An 8,109-nucleotide genomic window follows, 5' to 3' on the forward strand; every position below is an offset into this window, starting at 1 on the left:
TTCTGATCCGTCTGCTAGTCTCTGACTCTGGTCTCAACAGACTCCTCATCTGAGTCTGTGTCTGACCGAGGCTCAAACATGAGGCTGAGTCTCTGGAGTCAGCAGGTGGTGGGCGGAGCTCAAAGCCTGATTTCTCAATGAGGAAGTAAGAGTAGATGAACTTCCAGCCCCAGTTTTTTGTTTTATTTATTTTCACTTTTTATGTGGGAAAACCATGTTAAACAAACTATTAATCCTAGCAGAGTATTTTTACAGAGTTTAAAACATGTCTGCAGAGGAACTTTAAGGGGTTTTGTTACAGCTACATGTGGCTGCTGGAGCTTGCATTTAACAAGTTGAGGAAAGCCTCAGTAATCCTGTTCTTTTCAGGGACACACATACTATAAGACATCTCCACTGCAAACCCTCTGCTCACTGATTGTCACTATCACAGTGAATAAACATACCAACTGCACAGCAGTAGCCTCCTATGCAGTAATGAGACATAGAAGTTACCTGGACTACACGTGGCCCATCGACATTCACTGTAGACACAGCTGGTGGGCGTTCAGACCAAAAACAGCTCTGTAATAACAAAGAAACAACACGAGAGGCTGCGTCGGTGTTGATGTGTTTGCTTCAGGTACTGATGAGACAGTGAAACATGGAAACATCAGTTTGAGTTCTAGATCCACACGTTTGAAGACTTATTAGACACCACATGACTGCGCAGACAGGTACCAGAGCGATAATATCTGTCTTTGCAACAGTCACAAGGGAAACAGACATAAAGTGTTCATGGTAATCAATGAATCAATCATGAATATTTGCATTGTAATTGATTGGCCAAAGCAGCGACTTGCCTGTTGATGTTGCCACCAACTGTCTTGTATTTGCTGGAGCCCTCTGAGTCAACAGACTGGCTTCTTTCAAATGAATAAAGGAGTCTGTGTTTATTTCCAAGGTGATAAAGTTGCTCTGAACGTGGTCGTACTCTGTGGAGTTAGAGTCAAAGCCTGATCACAAATAATACATCTGTCTGGTGTTGCTGTACTTGTATCATTGAGTAGTATCCAACATAGAAACCTGCACTTTCAGTATATTGGCAAGTATGAACCCTTTTCTTTCTCTCTCTCTCATACAGAGGCAGAGGAATCATATTCTGTGGCCGTCACAGTCACCAGATCTAAGGGGGAGATTTTGGGCCGACATTGCTCCCCACCACCATCAGCAAAACACCACACGAGGAAATATCTATTCCCAGAATTGTGTTCAACCCTCCGGTAGAGCTCAGACGCCAAAAAGCTTCCCAGGATAAGACTTGGCAACTCTAACTAACTGATTAATGAGAACCAATTAAGACCGTAGAGTTGGAGTTTCAAGCAAACATACAAACCAATCTTGACTGCTGGGTAAATCCTCTATGGTAAAAAAGACAGTATTAAAAAACAGCTTCCATCCTGCTCGTTCCAGAGCGAAAACAATTACTCATACAACTGATTGGTTGAGAGACAGAAAAATTAAGCTGCAACAATTTTTTAAGTCATTTTTAAAGTAGAAATACCAAAAGTTCTCTGGTTTCAGATTCTACAATATGAATATTTGTGTGTTTTGTTTGTTTTTAATCTTTTAAGATTGTAACCTTGAATGTCTTTGTTTTGATCAAGCAGCGTCTTCCAAGTAAAAAAAAACTGCAGTTCCTCGAGTGACGACTTGAGGCTGACTCCAAGAGAGTCAATCCCCAGAGACTCAAGTTTACAGCCTGGTACAGGCTCTGTAGCTACTTTCCTCCTTAATGACAACTGTAATGAATTATGTAACTCACTCCTTTAAATTTTCTTGAGGCTTAAGGTTATGTGTAATTGAGGGCGTGGCCGCTTTGAGTGACAGGTGGGTCAGCGTATGCTTTAGCTGGTAGTTAGGTGGAGTCAGGCACTGACGAGATGGCGACATCCATCTTTATTTACAGTCTATGGTTTTGATCTGGTCGTCAGACAAGACGTTTAAAAATATCAACTTGAGTTGACATGTTACAGACGAGTGATCAACAGAAAACCTGGAAATGAACAGATGTCTTTGTTATTAATTCACTCACAAAAGAAAAGAAGGTCTGGAGCCTGAAATGAACACTGAAGACTATGACGTCATTGTTATTACACTCACAAGTTTAATTATTATAATAATGACGAGAATAACAATAAAATGAGTAAAATAGTTTTTGATTTGATCCAGTGGGGCCCTTCAGCCAAAGAGGGCAAAGGGGCCACAATGTGTGCACATCTGAGCCTGTGCCTTATTAAGGTTAATATCATTATTTGATATCACTGTCACATCAGAGGTCTGGTTCCTCGTTGCTTCCATCAAACCTCAAAGTTTCTCTACATGATTTGACTTGTGAAGTGAGAGTGTGCAGTGATCTCGACAACACATCTGAGACTAATTCTTTCTATGTAACTTGAAGTTGAGGAAAACATTGTTCCTGATCCTGACTCATCCACATCACAGCCTCATCAGCATTTATCACCATCATCAACAACAACAACAACAAGCAGGGATGGTTTTGTTCTTTCGGCTGTGTGGCTGTGCGGCTATATTTAGTTTTCCAGCCGGCTCCATAAAAACAGAGCTAATGATGAAACTAGGGCAGCCCACAGTGACAGAGCCCCGTGCAACCTGAAGCAATGCTCTGCGAAGCCCTTGATGTTAATAATAACAACACCACGGACCTGAGAAACTCATTCTCCCACAACATATTCTGCTGTGCAGGGAAAACTGAACACCTGAATCATTGCTCTACACTTTCTTAGTAAGCACCACGTTGATCTTAAACCTCATATTTCTTGACTGAGCTTTTTAAGATATATGAAACAGATTGAATACTTATGGCTGCAGGGAGACAAATTAGTATGCGAGTTGGATGGGGTAGGGCACTTATCTGGCTGCTATCTGAGTTTTGCAAATTAGGGAATAAATTATGAGATATTTGAACCAAGATATATACCTATATTAAAAAAAAAGTAATTTCAGATATTAAAGATCATATAGATAAATAGTCATCGAAAATTTAATACAACAAATGACCCCAGCAAATCAAAAGCAACCGAATCTGATTTTAACATATTCAAATATTTGAAATATTCAGAAAAGTGTAAGGCATGACTTCCCTCCACGGAGGGTGAGTTGGAGTCAGGAGACAGTGAGCGCTCGTGGATCGCTGTGATGAATAATTAAACGGAGGGAAATCAGGATCCCTTTAATGAAACCAGCCTGTTGCATCAGGAAGGAACAGTCAGTCAGTCGCTCATCAGCTTACATCAGCTAGCAGCATACTCCTCCTCACACTCAGACGTTTCCACAAAGTCTGAGGAAAAGAAAGTCTCACACACACACACACACAGACACACGGCATCACAGGAACCCAGTGGTTCGGTGAAAGGCTGTTTTAATATGACAGATTGGAATTAAAAAACACCATGTTTACCGTCTTGTCAAAGGTCAAAGGTAACATCATAACGTTCTGAAAAAACACTTCTGGACATTATTCAATGCTGCAACTCAGGAAGAGGAGAATGTGACCATATCTCTTGCAACTTGACTGGTTGGTGGAGGCAACAACCACGAGGCAGAAATTCTAGTTCCTCTAAACACACCTTTGGTGATAGAGCTCAGTTTTAACTTCTGTCCACAACACGTGTTTCCTAAATGACTCTGGCTCATCCAGATGCTTTGCAGACACTGACTGAGGTTGCAGGTAAGGTTTCCTTCTGATGACCCTTTGTGCATTAGCGCTACAGATTGAATGGTGCACCACCACTCCTGTGTCAGCTCAGCCGTCCTGCAGCTCCTCTGCCCTGCAGACCTGCAGTTTTATCTGAACGTTTTCTTGCTTAATGAAATTTCACAGTGAAAATTTCAAGCTGGAAACTCTTTGTTATCTTTTTTATATCCTGTGCAGTTCTGTAGCATCAGTTAGCTTCATTTTCAGACCTCAGTGTGTCTGGCAGTCAAACCACCACGATGAGCAAATGGGATATGATGTCAATGACAGACGACCAAATGAAAGGGGCCGATACCATGATTAAAATCACAGATTTCTCTGGTTTGAGAATTGATGGAAAGGTTTGGGACATGTAAGAATAACAGTGCATTAACATTTGAAGATTTCCATGTCATTTGCATGTCTGTGTGCTGCATTGTATTTACTTTTTTTTACCTGAATAACATGTAATTTGCCAGGGGTCCACTAACTTACATACAAGTGTCAGCAACTTGGATCAAAATTTCAATTACCAAGAAAAAAAATCACGTTTATTTTTTTCTGCTGTAAAAGTATGTGTGCAGGAGCAGCTGATAAAAAATACTGTTCATTGGAAATCTGTGCTAACGTCAGGCTAACTGGCTCCACTTTTCAAATGGTGGCCAGTTGGACTGGGTTGCAAGCTTCCTTTTGTCCAGTAAAATACAAATTCAACAGCACAATGAGCAATGAGTCCTATCAAATGATGAATGTTGTAAAGGAGCGGATGTCTTAAATCTTGACTCTTTAAACGGTACGTGATATAAAGGCTTATTGAAAATCTTTCAGCCCTCCCAGAGACTTGAACCTCAGAGAGGCTGTTTCCAAATATCCAAAAATTCATTCTGTTTTGACAAACTGACGGATTTTAAACAGTAGCTGCAGCAACATCATACATAGATTATATTTATTTTAACAAATCGATTAGGAGAATTCAACTTCAATTTATTTTTTCAGAGTAGGGTTTACAAAAAAAAAATTCCAAGCAGGGGAAGATCCAAAATTCACACCCACATAGACACAATTTGATCAAGTACCAGCTGTGCATTCAACCTAGATTAAAGATGTTTTTTTTTTTCAAATACCATTTAGACGGAGAATTCTTCCTCTGCTTCTCACCCTGTAATCAACTGTCACTACACCTCCCCCCCCATATCTACTCATCTTATTATACATGCATCCATCCATCCATCTCTCCCTCCATACATCTGTCTCTCTGGGTGGCATGGAGCAGTAATAAAACATAACATCAGGGAGAATGAAGATGTCATGTTGCAGGCTTATCACCGTATCCCTACTGAGACGGCGCTTTGTTATTTACAAGGTTGCCTGGAGCTGCCTACGCACCACGTCACCTTCTATCTGAAGACAAGTCTTAATTTTAACACTGGGGAAAATAAAAAATCCAACTCTACTGTCGGTGTTTATGATGAAATATTCCCATATCTCCCTCCTGTTGTTTTTCCACATCCTCTACTGCCTAAAATTTGTCTTTTAAAAGATGGCATTTCAAAGGTTTTTGGACTCACAGTTGCATTTGCAGCAGATGCTTTTCTCACTAATTAATGCCAGCAAAGACAACTCTGACTTTCACTCACCAAGAGCAACAGAAACACAAGTTCTCTCTTTCCCACACTCGCAGCTCGAGAGCGAGGCGCTGGTGCTGTTCATCTCTCTGCTTGGCACATTTATACCAGCTACAGGTTAATTGGCTGATCCCGAGTGGATGGAGGGATTGATGACCATGAGGAGGCAGAGAGAGATAGAGGGAGTAAAGGGCTGACAGCGATGTGGAGATGGAGAGAAAATGGCAAAGGGGGAAAAGAGGAGATGAGGGAGACACTGGGACCAATTTGCCGTCTTCTCCCATCATTAACTGATGGCTGGGGCGGGTCATTAGCTGAGTCTGTCCTGTGCGCCGGTCTCATGGTGCAGGATGAGGAACACCTGCTGAAGGTGGCAGATGGCAGAATAAAGAGCCCAGAAATAGATATCCATGAGGGGGAATGGTCGATGATTCAGCCCCTGTCCTATTTTAGAACTGTTCATTTAAAAGATAGAGAAATGTAGAGTTTGTCAAAGCTGAGAAAAAAACAAAAAACGCTATAAAGCTCAGAGCAGAAAGGAGGACAAGCTGGGAAAATTAGATAAATGCATGTGGTGGTCAGAAAATCTAAGGTTGCTTAAGTTCCTTAGAAGCTTAGAAGTTTCAATCCAAATGCAACTCATATGCAAATTAATGCAAATTTCTATCCACTACTGTTCTATAAGGAGCTGGATCTTCAGTCGGGTCATTACACCACTGCAGAAGAAGAGGAAGAGGAGAAGAGGACATGAAAACATGATGATTAATGTTTGTTTCATCGTGTTTTCATCTGAGGGAGGTTACATTCAGCCCCGTCACTGGACGCTGCAGTCACATGCTATTATGAGCATCATGACTTATTCATTCAGTCTCTTTCCATTGCACACTGTGATTAAGCAGATTTTATCAAAACACAGACTTTTTCACCTCAGCCAAGCTTAAAAACTTTTTGGGGAAATTCTGTCAGATTTTTATGTGTAAATTGATATAAAAACAAATGTTTTGCACATTTTTCCTGCAAGGCTGCACTAATATTCACCATGATTGTCTTATTTTTATCCAAACAAAAACAGATACTGTATGTCTAGTTGTTTGTATTCCTCAGCACTGAAAATACAGTGGGAAAGCTCCCGACAGAAAAACACTGAGCAAAAAACATGGAACCGTGGGAGTGAATCCCAACACAGATGAAGCAAACTTAACACACACAAAGTAAATGCATCTGCACAAGAATGACTAACAAAACAAACAAAACATTGAGAAAGGCAGTGGCTGGGTTAAACGTACTGTAACATGCAAACAGCAGATGAAAAAGGATGTTGTCAAAACAGCATAAAACAAAATACATCATTTGTAACGCAGCGTTTTCTGATCTGAGGCCACTACCAGCAGGAGGAGAGGAACTGTCCGTGCACATGACTGCTGCAAAAATAAAGACGTGTTCTGACGTGGCGACGCTGTGGTCAAGGTTTGGTCAGGTTCAGGCACAGATCACAGTCTGGGTTAAGCACAAAGTTACAGTTAGAAACACACTCACAGGTTCAGGTTAGATCAGTTTCAATAATAACCACTCGATCTCACAACAATCCTGATCTTTTGTGGTTATGTAATAGCGTCACCTGACTGCTCTTTTTGCTCCAGGAAGGTAAGACCAACAAGTCCAGTCTCAATCAGGAACAGCTCCAAGAGATACAATAAACCTGGATGAATGAGAATCACTAACTTTGTTGTGTTTTGTGGGTCTGTGTGAACAGCAAACTTTCACAGGACTCTGTGAAAAGTGTAAACAGAGCCCTCTGTGTGTCCTGAGCTCCGGTGCCTTCACAGCCCATTACCTTCTCTCAGTCAGAGCAGACGCACGTTGCCAGTGTGACATGAAATCTGTTTAGCATCATTGCGTGGCAGTGCTGCCCACTCTTTTAATTCTATTTCTGTGCGTTGGCCAAAACGCAAAGAGCGTGCCAGTTTGCCGAGAAGCATCCTGGATGCTCAGATGCAACAGAGCGCGGCAGCCTGCCAAGCACTGACCGAGAAAAGCAAAAGCACAGGAGGGATTTAGTCAAGTGCTCATTTAAATATGAGCAAGCAACAGACTGTGGAATTTGAATGAGATTATAAAGGGAGACGGGGTAGGATGAATTTCAATTTGAGAGCATTAGATGTATTCTCTTGCTTTCTTTTCACCCCCCACTCCCCTGCCTCACCCCCCGCCCCTTCCCTCCCTCCCAGAGGTGAGATAATGAGTCCCAACAATGAGCAAGAGGGAGGAAGTTGGCAGTGTTGCTGCCACACAGCGAAGCCCAACGGTTATTATGGCACGGCTGCTCCTCCCCCCCTATTTATCTGTGAACATACACACACAACCACATGCATGAGCACACACACACACACACACACACACACACACACACACACACACACTAGGATCTAGGTTAACAGAGCATCATATCTGATTGCATCGCACCAGCAGCCTCACTGCAGTGGTACGCATTGCACCTCCAAAAAAACCTCCTGATCAGATCAGAACCGCCCTTTGAATAAATATGATATATATATATATATATATATATATATATGTGTGTGTGTGTGTGTGTATATATAGTGTGTTTATGTGTAGGTGATGATGGGGGAGGGGTTGTCTGATGCAGCTTCAAAGACAGCAGCAGGTCGAAGGAAGACTGAAGGAGGGAGAAAGAGGCAGATGGAGAATAACACAGCAAGTGACAGGAAAAAAAAGAGCAAGGAGGGC

Source organism: Trachinotus anak, unplaced genomic scaffold (genome assembly GCF_046630095.1).
Source record: "Trachinotus anak isolate AG129_WGS33_773 ecotype Australia unplaced genomic scaffold, CSIRO_AGI_Tana_v1 ptg000011l, whole genome shotgun sequence".
NCBI lineage: Eukaryota > Metazoa > Chordata > Actinopteri > Carangiformes > Carangidae > Trachinotus > Trachinotus anak.